At 34.6% G+C, this 15562-nt stretch overlaps 1 protein-coding gene and 1 long non-coding RNA gene across 5 annotated transcripts in view; one reads left to right on the top strand and one right to left on the bottom strand.

The window, feature by feature from the left end:
• Window positions 1-13868, bottom strand: part of LOC108364702 (uncharacterized) — a 25187-nt gene extending 11319 nt beyond the window's left edge. Inside the window, exons 1-2 of one of the 3 annotated variants that reach the window (XR_001847799.1) lie at window positions 13630-13868; window positions 11863-12310 (exon numbers count right to left, since the gene is read on the bottom strand). This is a non-coding gene — a long non-coding RNA (uncharacterized LOC108364702). The remainder of the gene's footprint in view (window positions 1-11862; window positions 12311-13629) is intronic. The other 2 variants (XR_001847797.1, XR_001847798.1) reach the window with 2 other exon arrangements.
• The window catches only part of LOC108364697 (putative helicase MOV-10), a 66124-nt gene that overhangs the window by 16018 nt on the left and 34544 nt on the right, over window positions 1-15562 (top strand). The gene's annotated exons all lie outside the window — the stretch shown is intronic.

Raw genomic sequence — 15562 nt, 5'->3', positions numbered from 1 at the left:
CGTTAGCGCTCGCTATTGACAGCTATGTTCCGTCTGCGGCCAATATTTGAATGAAATGATTTTTAAAAAGGTAATGTCAGAGATTGTTTTTTCAGGTAATAATAAAGATTCCGACATCGAGTTCTGCTCTAAGTGTTCCATTTAAAATAGACTCCTTTTATAACGTTTATGTCCGATTTCTTTTTTAAAGGTGATAGTTGCTGCTGATTATTTTTGGACCTTTTATTTCCACATTTCACCTCTTTCTTCCAAGCCTCGTCGCCTACTTGTTCCAATAGTAGTATTAGTAACTTACGTTGCTTTATATTAAAAATATATTTTAAGTAAAAAAGATTTTATGCTAATTCCTTGAACTGAAAACAAAAATCCAATTAACCAGTATGTTCGTTATCACCCATGCGATTAGCGAGTATCTAACTAGAAATTTATTTAACTGTCAGTCTCTTTGTGTGCCAGCCTGTCACCTTTTAATCTGGCCTAATTTTTCCACAACACCAATGTGAATCTTAAGCAGCACTTGCTCCTCTAGTCAGTCACCAGCCGCCGCAACCGGCTGCCGGCGACTTTCTTGCGTCCATTGCGCTCTGGTGTTTAACACAAATTTTTAATCTCAGAAACTTCAGTTTTCATGCCTTCATTGCAGCGACTATTAATTTATATTTTTCTCCTGCATACAGCTTGCGTCTTTAATCGTTCAACTATTTAACGGTTGGTGGCAATAATTCAACACAAAATAAAAGAAGATATTCTGGACTTGGCTATTAAGACACTGACCTCACCGGGTGTGTGTTTGTATGTGTGTGCGAATGAGTGAGTGTCTCTGTTGCGCTGGCAGAAGTGTTGGGCGAGTTGGAGCAGCATCATTAAAATCTTTTACTATTCCCAGCCGTATTCCGTATTTATCTACATAGTTACATATGTATGTGTTAGGTACTTGGACATGTACGAATACAAGCTTATTCTACATTGCCTGCCATTTCTTGTTTGGGGCATGTCTGCTATCAACTGCCTACCTATTTACTACCTACCGTACCTACCTACTTACTACATACTTCTGTATGTATCTCCTCACCTTAGACTCCATTTAGATTGTGAACGCCAAAAGCTTTAGCACACTCCTCTGTGCGTTGTGTCGTCGTGATATTCCTACCATACTACCGCTTCCAAAGTTGATGATGATAAAGAATGTTGCTAGTAGCGCCCAGACAACGTTGGTCGGCCAAAGCGACGAATGGCACGTCTAACAAAACGACATTGCAGACACAGTTGATTGAATTGGCGGTTGCAGCTGAATGTACAGCTAGGTGCGAGAAATTGCAAGTATGTGCATTATGTTGCTAGTTTTGTCAGCCTTTTTATTTACTTATTAAGAAAAATTACCAGCTCGAAGCTCCGATTTGACGCCGTTAGACTTCTTGCTGCGGGGTACCCTGAAGGACCGATGTTACGCGTATAATCTTTTAACGTTTCAGGACGTTAAGGCGAATATCGAGAAAGCCATTCGGGAGGTAGAGCTAGAAACCGTCATCGGGATCTTAGAAAACTGGGTTAACAGGATGCGCTACTGCGAAACCAGCCGAGACTGTCACATGAATGTAATCGCGTTCTATAAATAATGGGAAAGTTTGCTTTTGTTAATTTATTTTTTTATTTTTTAAAATAAACCACAACGTGGTCCTATGTATGTATGTATGTACATAAATTACGTAATTTATTTCGCAAAAATAAATTTTGTTGATACGTTATAAGGAAAAAATTCTCAACACCCTCGTCAAAAAAAAAAAAATCAACGGTAATGTTTAAAAGACTTGAAACTTGCATTTTGTTATACTAAAATTAAGGGGCTATAAAACTGCATAATAGAAAATTTTCTAAAAATTGTAGATAGAAATTTTAATGAATTTTTTTTTAATTTCATAAATTTTTATGAACTTTGTGTAAGCTTTGAAACTTTCACTTATGTGTTTTCTGTTAATGGTCGAACTAAATTTGAAATGAAAATTATTAAAATTAATAAATAAGCAAAGTGCCAAGCAACACCATTCTGAATTTTGGTGCTATAATTTTTATCGCAACTGCACATAGTACATATGTATGTGTTGTTTTTTTTATACTGTTTATACATTACCATCATTTTTATTCTCATCATTCCATGGGCTTTTATAATTATCATTGCATTCTACTACATTCAAACGACTATTCTTGCAACATTGCGCGCCAAGTCGAAGGTGAAAAGTAGCACTCAGGATGTGCGTTTCTTATACCCCTTCTAAGAATTTTTCAGTTTACTGGGTTTGCAAAATCAGCGAGCTTTCTGGGTAAATAGTTTCTCTTAAATAAAATATTAAAAAGTAATAGGCCTACTACTATATACAGCGAATACAAAACCTTTTCATTTTTCAGTTTACGAAAATTGCATAAAGTTAGCGCTTTTCAAAGAGGGCATACATTTGAAACACACAGTTTTTCCGCGTTTTTTCTTTATAATTCAAGCTTTGAGTGCAAAGATTTGTTTTTTTTTTCTTATATTTTGTGTTGCGTAGCTCATGTAGTACATAACTTCCTCCTAACTGTCGCTGCAAGCTTATTGTTTTTAAACCTACCTTTATCCGACAACGGCTGCAATAGCAATGCGAGTGAGCTGTTACGTTATAGACCTCAGTTATTGCCGCTAGCAATTCTGCTGGGGGATTAGTAATTGCGCTTCTGCTCATCTACGATTTATGCGCTTGGACATTTTGCTGTCGTAATTGTTGGTTTAGCTTTGGCTTCTTTCACCCCCTCTTCGCAGTCGCTCGTGCACATATAAATCTGCTACAGCCAGTTTTGCTGCATTTTCAGAATTGAATACCCGCTTGATCACACTTTTTATTTTGAAATTGTGCACCTTATTTGTTTTTATAACTGGTTTGTTGTTGTTTGTTCGTCTGTATATTTTTGTTTGCCTATGTTGGCTTTTTATTGTATTATTGACTGCAACTAATGCAACTGTTATTATTGTTGATGACTTTTTTGGTGTTATTTATGTTTATACTATTAGCTTCTTTCCTTTAGACCAGGGATGGCCCGATTTTTGGCTCTTAAAGCAGTCAAAGAGCCAGCAAGTGCTACGCAAGATGTAAATCAGTTCTCAGGGTAAAGGGGTGTAAAAAATACATTAAAATCAACATACATTTAGCAATGAGAAAATTTTAATACGCTCTCTTCCCACTTCATGTTGGCTCTTGATGTTACGCTTCATCTAGCACCTAAATGTGCGAAGCCGGCTCCTAAGTGCAAAAGGCGATCCCAACCACAATATTTACTTAAATTTTTTTTTTGTTATGCATTATTTCATCTTTAGCTCAATTTTTTTTTGCCCTAACCTCTAAAATGTTAAATGTCGAACGTCTTTCTGCTCAGGGCGGCTATCAACTCTGTTTTGTGTCTGTTGCATCAATTGTACAAATGTTCGATACTAAATAAGTAATATTCATTTTGACAATATCAGAAGCGCAATATGAATACTACATACAAATAATTATGTTTGTGTAGTAGTTAAAAAATATATGTATGTATATATTTATGTATCTTAATAAATACTTACACTGAAATATACTTCCATTAGCTATGTATGCAAACAAATCGAAAATACATAATTTATGTAAATTTATGTTAGATCACTACACATTACAACATTTGATAAACAGAAAAAATACATAATAAACACAGCTGCTTGCTGGCAAGTGCATGCATATTAAACAGAGCTTCTTGCAATGCAGAAGGTAAGCGCATAAAATTACCTGAGAGTTTTGTGGTTAGCTACAAACAAATGTTGGTCGTTCGTCATTTGAAGGCGCGCTGAATGTTTTGTATTACCACAACTACTACTGTTGGTTTTTATGTAATCGCCATTTCAAAACCAGCAAAATTTTTTTTGGGCATTTATGCTTTTGCTAACAGTGGCACGCATTTTCCTTCATAATTAAATTATGTACAAAAATTCAAAATGATATTGCTGGGCAACTCCTGTTTATTTATTTATTTTTAATAATTTTTATTTAAAATATGGTTTGATCTATGACAGGAACAACAAAAATAAAATTTTCAAAAATTGCACAAAGTTTACAAAAATGAATCAAAATCCAAAAAATTGTCCTCAAAATTTCAAACGTTTTTTTTTAATTTTTCGAAATTTTCCGAGTAAGCGTTTCTGCGACCCATTCAACTTCAGTATAATAAAGTGCAAGTTTCCAGTGACTAAAAATTACCGTTGATATTTTAGATTTTTTTTCGAGGCAGGTAAGGCTCTTGGGGCGGCCTTAAATATTATACAAGCGGAAAATGGTTTAAATTGGTTCAATTTTACGCAACTTTTAGGCACTATTAGAATTTCGAAATCGGAAAATGTATTTTTTCGCACCACCCTAGCTGACAATCGACGCCCGAATCGCTGCTCTTGTTGCAGCTTGGTTGACTCCTTTGATTGATGAACTAATGACAGGCGGGCATAAGAGAGAAAGTTGTTGCAGACAGAAAACATTTTCCGTTCATTATGCGCATTCAAATGCGGGGTGAGTGTAGATAGGGCATGCCATAAGGCAGACGCGTCGATGAGATTCAACAAGCGACAAAAGTAAAAAAAGAGAAGAAAAACCAGCAAACAAAAAACAAGACATTTTAGCAAGGGCGTGAGAAAAGATCAGTTAAACATGAGTTGCGCAGAAAATCGTAGTGAGTGCCCCTAAACCAGAAGAAAATGAAACTAGTTACTAAGCAGAAAATGTAAAAGAATACGTTTAATAATATTAATACATTTGTAGAAGGGCAAACATATGTGGACGTATAATGAATGCTGGTAGTAATAATTAATTACGTAATCCAAAACGAATTTAGTTTGGGCGCGGNGCATGCTGGTAGTAATAATTAATTACGTAATCCAAAACGAATTTAGTTTGGGCGCGGTAAAATATACAAGCAAAAATTTAAAGAAAAAAGTGAGCTGAACAACTTATAATAGCAACTGATATGATATCACCACTGATACTAAGTGAGCACATAACAAAACGGAGTAAGAGAATGTGGTTGGAAAAACTGGACAAAGTTCTAAGCAAATAATACACGCTTTGCTTTAGCAAATGAAATATTGCGCAAGACAACAGTGAAGGCAGCAGTGACGAGAAGACAAGCATGCGATGGTTGGCGTGTAAACACACTAATGAATGTGTATGTGAGGAGGAGCGCACGTCCAATGAGTAGCAGCCAACGCCCGCTTTGACCCATTGATATAAAAGTATGAATGTACGCACAATGAATCAAATGGAGGCACAATAAGGTTTTCCATATTTTTTATTTTTTTTATTTGTATACAATGTATATTTAACAATACTGGATGAAGAAATGGTAAACCAAAGTAGAAAGCTACTTAATTAAGTTTGGAACTTTGCTTTTTAACAGTTTTCGTGTCTATTCCAGAAAATAAATTTTATTTATTATACATACAGTGAGTAAAACAAGTATCCACACGTGGATTTTATTTTATGCGCAAGACCATTCGCAGCGAAATTTCAAAATATCAACGCCAGTTTTCATAAAAATAAACAACGCAAACGCGGTAACAAAAAAAAGAAAAAAAAAAAATATTTTAAAGATTCAAATTAAAAGGTCGAAATTTAAAGAAAATGTGTTAAATTTTGTATGAAGTTTGACCTTTGCTTTATATGGGTTTGGTTAAAGCTTGAACAATATTTTTAAGGAAAAACAACAAAAATTTAACTTGAAAAACATTGTGAACATTTGTTTGAGTCACTGTATTTCCTATTTTGAAAACCCTCAAAAGAAAGTAGCTGTTCAATGTACTACATTTGCACTTGGTTACGCTTTGCAAACCCTGTTGAAATTACAGTATATTCCGCCGGCACACAGTGGGTAATATCGGATAAAATGACTACATAAAATTCTATAAAGGCGCGTCTAATTTCATGACCTGGACCTACATTTCAAAGTAATTTTTTTGATAAAAAAGAAAACATCAAATAAATTGCAAATACATATATACCTCCACCTGAATATTCCACCACACTTACAAGTACTGATTACAGTTGCAAAAAATACACTTGCATTAATCGGTTCACCGTCAAGTGCCATGGTATTGCGCCGATTCCGGTATTTTTCTTGGAAACGGACCGCTACAACAACAACAGGGGGTGAGTAAATTATGTGAAAGTTTGTATTTATGACTTTTCTCTCCCCTCTCTTCCCCTACAGTCTTTTTTTATTAACTATCACCATGAATTTTTTCCTCCTGCCTTTATACAGTCGAATTACTGTGCGTCGCCAGATTTTTTTCAATATTTTCCACTGTGCGGCGTGCCGGTTTTCTTGCTCACAACGTTCGACGTGCTATTCTATCAACAACTTAGCGATAAGATAGTGAGTGAACGATGTGCAATTTCGATAAGGTGAAGAATTTTTAATGCCAACAAGAATAACTTATAGAAATTATTATTTTTTGACTGAGTCCAAGTGAATTTCAAATATAAAAACATACCTTCAATTTTTATTCCCAGAAGTAGGCCACCCTCCATAGGCTTTAGGTCAATAATTAACATCACACTAAACGATTAAATGTGCAAGAGTTTGCGAAATATGTATACATATTTAAGTGTTCTATCATCTCAGCATTTTCTGTGGCATATTTTGTCATGCTTTTTATGAATATTATTTGCATTACAAATGTGATGGCATTGTTGAGACACTACACTAAACGAAGAAACAAAATATTGACGTCGGCACTTGTTTGCAGTTTGACTGTCTCAACGGTGCCTACCTCTCTCACGCCCTGCTGCGGTTTGTATAGTAGGCGCCATTGGGGCGCCGAATGTGCTTAGACTATGACGGCGCGGTGCAGTCAGTGGCCGCTGCATAAATGAGACGGCAGCTTGGTGTCGGTGTCGCGTGCCTTGCTTTGTAGGTTTAACCCAGATTTCTGACTTCTCTTATGACTTGACTGTTTTTTTTTCGCTTTTTTACGCATTTTAACAAATACTCGTAGTGCATACATGTGAATGTACACATACACATGCATATAATGCGTTGGCAACAAGAATAATATCTAACAAGTGAGTGTAGTAAGTTGCGGTGTGCAAATTAGCTAACAAGTTTCATTCATGTTTTACAGCAACAAAATTGATAAGTAACTAATGGTCACGCAAAGCAAATGTCTTGCTGTAAAACTCTTACTAAATGCAACAGGATCAACGAATTGTGCACAATTTAGGCTTTTGGTATACTATATATGTATGTACATACACTGCCGGAACAAAGTATTGGCACAGCAAATTTTTCACAATATATGCAACAATTTTTATTCTAATATTTTTCCGTCAATTTTGTATAAAAATATGGTTCATTCGACAACAAAAAACATCAAAATATAATTCCTAAACTTTGTGCAAAACTACCGAAAATTCAGCAAATTTTCATCAAAATTTTCAACTTTTTAATCAGATTTTTTAGAATTTTTTTGAGTATGCAGTTTTGCAGCCCATTAAATTCTAGTAAAAAAATGTAAGTTCGGAGTTAGTCAAAAATCGACGTCTGTCAAGTTAGCACTACACTTTTCGAAATTGGAAAAGTTAACTACGGCATTAATTGTAGTGTTTTTNCATTTTTTAACGACTTCCAAAAAAGGAGGAGGTTATCAGTTCGTCGAAATTATATATATATATATTTTTTTTATGTATGTTACCTAGGGTGGTCCTTAAATGTATTAAGTACATTATTACATCAGATTTCTTAAACGTCAACCCCCAAATCGATGCTAATATAGACAAAGATATCACACAAAAATGTTGGTCCCGATCGGAGACGGTTTAGGCGTGTCGCACAGGGGTCAAAGTTTAGATTCCTCTATGGAGACTCAAAAAATTAAAATTAATATTTGTTTCATCTAATACCCAAAATCGATACTGCTTAACGTCGAAGATGTCACATATAAATTTTGGTCCCGATTTGAGTAGGGTAAGGCGTTAAAAAGAATTAATTTAAATTTTTTCAGTCTCCATAGGGGAATCTGAACTTTGACCCCTGTGCAACACGCCTGAACCGAACCATTTCATTTTTAAGGGCCACCCTAATGTTACCGCATAACTTTGGACCACGTCAACCAATTTCGATAATTCTTTTTGAATCGGAAAGGTAGTGTCTCAGAGGTGGTCCCATACTAATGTGGTNACACCTTCGACTTGGCGCGCAATGTTGCAAGAATAGTCGTTTGAATGTAGTAGAATGCAATGATAATTATAAAAGCCCATGGCAATGATGAGAATAAAAATGATGGTAATGTATAAACAGTATAAAAAAAAANCCCATATAAAGTATTTTCGAAAAAAAAAATGCTTGTATGGAAGAGACTGCGTGAAAAAAATTGCCAAAAACGGTAACTCCTAGATTATTCCTGGGAAAATTTTAGTATGCGGATGTCAAATTCTAGAAAAAGTGTGGACGAGGGGGGTAGAATAGGACTCCCTGATTTCAAAAACACCCCCCTTTTTCTAGCAACCCTATAGTTTTTATATAATTTGTTGGTAAAGTTTTCGTATAAACGATGAATAAGATAGCAAAATAACATAAAACTTGGTGCTGCCAGACTGGAATTTTGAATAATAAAAGCAAATTTTTAATGCGGAATTTTCTCTTAGTAGAATTCTCCTTTCTGTGTTGCCGAAAAGAGAGGCTGAACACCTTTTGCAATGAACACCTTTCTGCGTTGGCGGCCTGCGGGCGCACTTAGGGATTATAACCCTCACTACGTAGAATTCTTTCTATTGTATTGTTTTGTACGGTATGGCAACACATCTTATGTGTCAGTTTGCAACCATGTGTTATTGTAAATATGGGTGCAATGTAATGTAATTACAAGTTAATAGAAGTTTGATTAGAGTGATTTATATACAAGATAAAATAAAATAAAAGTGTGTAAACTATTAGGTAGTGTTATGTGCATTTATATATATGAGAGTGGGTGACAAATGCACTCTTTGATAAGGAAATCAAGTGGAACGATGTAAGAAATATTAACAACAAATAACTTATAAACAATTATATTGTTTATATTTTTTAGTTATACATGTTTTAGAGGGTACCTCCATTAACATCCTGACCAAGTTTCATTTAATTCCACCTGGTTTTCTTAAAACAAAAGGTGCGGCTGAATACTAAAGCCCACCCTTATTCCTAGGTAATAAAAATGATTGGGCTACAAATCTGCATACTCAAAAAAAAAATTGTAAAAAATCTGATTAAAAAGTGGAAAATTTTCACGAAAAATTGCTGAATTTTAGCGAGTTTTGCACAAAGTTTAGGAATTATATTTTTATGTTTTTTGTTGTAGAATGAACCATATTTTTATACCATTTAGCGAAAAAATATTAGAATGAAAATTGTTGCATATATTATGAAGAATTTGCTGTGCCAATACTTTGTTCCGGCAGTGAATGTACATATGTACATATAAAACGCGCTACTGTGTAAGGCATTTGCTCCCATAAAAAGTATGTATGTATGTTCGATAATTTTTTTGAATGGAATAAAAAAACACCACACGCAAAAAAAATTATCAAAAATCAACGCGAATACTTAGCCACTTTTAACTTGCTAGAATTTAATGGGCTAAGAAACTGCATAATCAGAATTTTTCTAAAAATTAAAAAATAAAATGAACATTAAACAAATAAAAGAAAAATGTTAAAATGTCGTGTCATTTTTTTTACATATCTGTAAACCTTCAACAATCGTGGCTAATATTTACAGAAAAGTTCCAATTTAGTTTTGATAAAATTCTGCAAGTAATAATACTTAGCTCACAACGATTTACTGTATTTTCTACATTCCGCATTCCCGCTTTTCTGTACATTCTTGTTCATTTCATTGGATTCAATGCATGTAATAATCGCCATTAAAACAACCCAAATAGTGCTGCTAAACCAAACGAAAATGTATTTTTACACTATATATGTACATACGCTCTTCAATTACTAAAACATGAGGCATGAAGACCATCAAGATATACATATATTGCCCACGTGTATGCCTATATGTTCATTAGGGTGCCTAACCAAAGAAAGGCGGGGTTGGTTCTTGAAAATATTTTTTCCTAAAAAATCCCATCAGATGATAGGAAATTTAAGTTTAAAAGGTCTACATAAAAATGTTGGAATGTTTAGGTGTTTTCAAATCGGTCACTTAAATCTCAATAGTATTCCAAAATATTATGGCGAAAGACTTAAGACTGGTTTTCACTATATCAAAATGAATGACATTTGTCGTCAAATAAGTAAAAACACATTGCCAAATTGGATTAAAATGCGTTATATCGATTGATTTCGACCGGGGTAGGTCTTTAGTCGTGTATATGGGCTGAAGATAAACTTGTGTTAAAATATGACAACAAATTTTGGCGTCAAAATATGACATAGTGATAGCCAGTCTTTAGGGTTGTTTTCTCAAGTATCTAACACATAAAATGTGTTTATATGGCAGATATGTTTTAGAAGCTACTTACTAATAATAAATTTTATAGTGATTCGCCCTAATGTACATTCATTGTATGTACATTCATGCATTCATGATTGTACCTAGGGTTTTGCACATAATACAATGGCAATGTGGTCCTTATTCTCATTTTTTTTTATTGTGGAAACTTTCAAGTAGGTGCTTTCAATTATTGTTTCCTTTCAATGTGCATGTCCGAACACGCTGGCGCGCTGCCCACCAGATCTACCACTTTCTCGGGAACAACTTTGATGGCATGACGTTGCAATTATTAAACTGATTGCAAAAAAAAAATAACAAATACATACTACAAGAGCGGATGCTGCACATCGAGTAGAACGGCGGGCATTAAAGTATGTGCATAGCATGCCCCTGAATACATGTACAATCATAAAATCAAATAAAATTTTCAATGTTTGACGTCAAAACGGAATTAAAAAATTGACCAAACCCAAAAAATAAACCGAATCAGCGGCAGCGAATAAGAACAATTGATGACATTCGCTCGCGGCGTATTTCGTTGTTGCACTGCATATAATCATAATACATACATACATACATACATACATACATACATACAACTACACTAGCGAGCAAGCGAACAGAGGCAAACAAGTTAAATAACAACAGTAACTGCAAAAAGAGTAGAGCCCGACATGCGAGTATTTAGCAATAGCGTATGTTAAGAGCACGGAAAACGAATAACGAATAGCTGAAAGTAAATCAAAAGAAAAAATAAAAAAATAAAAACAAAACCAACGCAGCCGCAACATATTCGTTGCGATACAGCATGACGTCATTTGCGGCCGGCTCTTAACTAAGTTAAAAGAAAATGTTAAAATATTGACTAATTAAATTCACACCTTTTGTATAGTACCAATATTACATATGTATATCTATTCACTTGACTTGAAAATATTCGCAATATTTCCAATTGTAGATTTTCTGTGAATTTCTTGTACCTAAATTTTTTTCTTTTACCTTGACAGGGTTTCAAAAGTTGTTTTTTATCGGACCACAAGTGTGGAGTATGTATTAAACAAATTAAACATATTTTTTATGACGAATAATTAAAGATTTGCAAATATATTCGAACATCTACACAATTTTTCTATGATTTACTCCATATTAAAACTATCTACCGTCGATGTTAAAAAGTACCATGATATCTCAATACGATAACGAATTTATCACTTCAATCATACGTTTCTTTGCCCATCAAGCTCTTTTTCCTCCTTTTCCCTCCATGCCCCGCTCAATACAATTTAAACTCACGATTACCCCTCTTGATTATTTTTTACATTCCACTTTAGCCAGATTCTCACTTACCGTTTTGTTGCGTATTTTATCCGTGTCTGCTTTCTCTTTCACACCTTTTTCTCCTGTCAAGTGCGTGCGCTGGCTGCCGTGTAGTCTTCTTTTCTATCTTATTTTTGCTATTCTTTCGCTTCTGTTCTGCTCTCAAAACTCAACCCGTTCTTCAACCGAAAGGTGTAAAAAAAAATATGATTTTTTATATTTTTTTGTTTTCTATTCAAATTTTTTTCATAAACTTGAGATTTTCACCACACACACACAAGTAAACACATTAAATTTAACAATTTTTGTCGTTTTTCCCGTCGTTGTCGTCAGCAACGTATTTATCTTAAGATACGGAATATTTTGCGCGGAACGACAGATTTTCTTGTGGATTGCCTTTTATTTTTGAAGGATGCAGTCACAGTTTTGCACAAATTAACACTGAATAGAATCAGAATATATTTGCATTTTCTATTAGCTATAAATTTGCCACAGGCGCGCCCAATTTTTTATTAAATAAATAGTATTTTCAATCATTAAATCAAATCCAATTGAAGAATTTAGCGTCTACCAGTGGAGCAAATCGACAGCTACGTCGGAATACGCACTCACAAACTAACTGAGCAACTAGAATGAAACGAGGAAACGATGCCGAACTGGGACAACAGCGGCGTCACTCAAAATGCCCTTGCGGGCAAATTCACTCAACTCAAAATCCAATCAAACGACCGCGGGAAGGCGGCCACAAGAGAATAAAGGGATTTTTTTTGGAAACTGAAACAAAAGGAAAATTGACTGGCTTGTGAAGCAAGATGAAAGAAAATGAAAGCAAGGCTTTATTTGAAAGGGAGATCTGATGAGTACCGGACTGCTCAAATGGTAGGAATAATACACATAATACACGTTAAACTATATCGTAATAGGCATATTTTAAACAAACTGCTCTGAAAACCTATTATTTAATTATTGGATATTTTAAATTCAAAATTGATGGCAACCCTTAGGACGCCGCTAGCACGCGCAATGGCACGTAATCTTTTTTAATAAAAATTTCCCTTTCTGCTTTTCCAATTGGGAAATTTGTAACAAAAAAACATTAAAATTTGTGACGGAGCATACGCCCTACTAAATCAATGGTCTGTAATTAAAATGTTTATTAAAGTAACCACAAAGTCCGAATCTAGCAAAGGTCAAATGTTCATACATACATGCATAGATATGTAAATGCAATCACGAAATTCCGGTGTCCTTAAATAGTTAAATACATAAAATGTTTTAACTTGTATATTTCTTCACTATTATGTCACGCCGCAAATTTGCAGCACTTCAATGCTTTAATAATCCAATAGCAGAAGTGGGCGTTAGCCGGTTTTAATCGCAATACAAATATGAAGTCTGCAATAACAAGAGCACAAAAAATCTAGCGATTGATGCTAATCGATTTTTAATTCCCGTTCTCGCCAANGAGGTCAAATGTTCATACATACATGCATAGATATGTAAATGCAATCACGAAATTCAGGTGTCCTTAAATAGTTAAATACATAAAATGTTTTAACTTGTATATTTCTTCACTATTATGTCACGCCGCAAATTTGCAGCACTTTAATGCTTTAATAATCCAATAGCAGAAGTGGGCGTTAGCCGGTTTTAATCGCAATACAAATATGAAGTCTACAATAACAAGAGCACGAAAAATCTAGCGATTGATGCTAATCGATTTTTAATTCCCGTTCTCGCCAATTTTCCTTCCAACTAATTTTCACTTTCTAATACCACGCACAGTTTTCTACCCACCAATTATAGCCTTTAGAAACTTCTAAATGCACTAGTCTGTTGAATTTAAACCGTTCAAGTGATTTACACGATTTTAAAAGATCACCGCAATGTCTTAATTTTGTAAAATTAATTTTTGAAACCAAATTATTAAAGCCTTACGATTCTCGACGTTCGTTTTCTTTGAGCTCCTCCAGCGCAAACACTCAAGTCGAGGTTCGGTTCGTTCGATTCCGCTTTTGCTTCTGTTCTGATTCGCCAAAAATTTCCTATGTTTCCATTTTCCAGTTGTATTCGCGTCGATTTTCCGGAGCTATTTTTTCACAGGTGCGAGTGAGTACACGCTATATGCATATTGAGGGATTGTTGTGTTTACTCATTCTAATTAGAAATTTATTGAGAATGATGTCATTTTAAAATTTGCAGGAGAAATAATGGGAAATTTTTGTAAGGGTTGCAATACTATTAAAATAAAATGCCAGATATATTTTTATAAAATCTTTCCTCCTAGAAATCAGTGTTGGCAAAATGTTAATCTGATTAACGATCAAAAATTAACGATTAAAATTAATTAATCGTAATCAACTTAATGTTTCATGATTAAAATTACTTAACCGTAATCACTACAGACGATTGACCAAACCAAACACCAGTTATAGTTATTATTTTGTGTTTCACGTTTATAAAAAACACATAATTGGTCCATTCTTTTGCAACCGTGCTACAAAAGAAACACTCGCTTAAATGACGAAATACACGCAAAGCAACAACACAAACTCGGCTATTTATCCGAGTTCAGCTAGGTCGGTTAAAAAATACGCGACCTGAAGTGTAGTGTTGTTAAGTGAAAAAATTACTCTATTGTGAATTGTTACTGGGAAATTGGAGAGGGAAATTTTTGTTTTCGTATATACCATGAACGAAAGACACAAGATCACGCCTTAAGGAAAGAAAGAAAAAAGTTAATTTCTAGCTGTTGAAATCTCGACGCCATCTTTGTTGTAAGAAGTAAACAACGAAGAGAACAAAAAAAAACGCGTAATTGTTGAACGCATGAATAATCATTTTTATTATGCAAATTCTCCTATAAATCATGTCGTTGTGTTAAATTATTCTTTACCTTATGTGTGCACACGTTGTCACAAGCGAAAATTAAGAAAATTGCAGTAAAAAGCCACCACCAAATTGTAAACAACGAACAAATGTAAACAAACGGCTTATGTCAAAATCGCCCTACTTTTTTCATAAGTGCGATTATAACGGGCCACTCTTCTGCTGTCGTGATCTTGTCTTTTTGGTTCATGCGTATATACATGATTTATATCTTAAATAAGTATATATATTACGCAAATACCTCGCATAATAACTAATTTCTATTGTTTTTTGTATCTAAATCGCGTTAAACTAATCACATGTCTCTTGCCAGCTACCAGCAGGGTTGCTTAAGTAGCTGAAAGGAAATTTTACCCGAGTTGAGCGTTCTTTTGTCGCTCGCTTACCGGCCGTCTTTACGTGCTGGAAAATCTCGCTTGCGTGACGACGCATACGAGAAACCGCACGTGTAGACCGCAAAAAGTACGAAGCATGCTTTTTCTCGCGTACCGAGCGGTATGTGAGCTCTCACTTGCTTTCAACTGTCATTTTTGTTGTTTGACAGCTATGTTCTCATTTCGCAGAATTCTTCAGAGTAGCCACATCGTTTATTTTGGAGGCAAATACAAATTTAGAGGCAGCCATTTTTCATTTGAAAATAGTATACGTCTCTTAATGCAGATTTTCTAATTTTCTCAAACTTTTAAGAGCCTGCGAGGTTTGAACCTTCTTGTCTCGCGACATTTTACAAATGAAAAAGTATGCTGTCAAATGCCCAGTCAACAAAACTCTATCTCGCTTGCGAGAGAAAAAAGCAGAACGCAGTAAGGAAACCAAAATTTCCCTCTCCACTATCCCATTA

Source organism: Rhagoletis zephyria, unplaced genomic scaffold (assembly GCF_001687245.7).
Source record: "Rhagoletis zephyria isolate East Lansing unplaced genomic scaffold, Rhagoletis_zephyria_1.1 Rzeph_scaffold_01642, whole genome shotgun sequence".
Lineage (NCBI taxonomy): Eukaryota > Metazoa > Arthropoda > Insecta > Diptera > Tephritidae > Rhagoletis > Rhagoletis zephyria.
The sequence above is the reverse complement of the archived record's forward strand: the minus strand, read 5'-3'. Positions and strand labels throughout refer to the sequence as shown.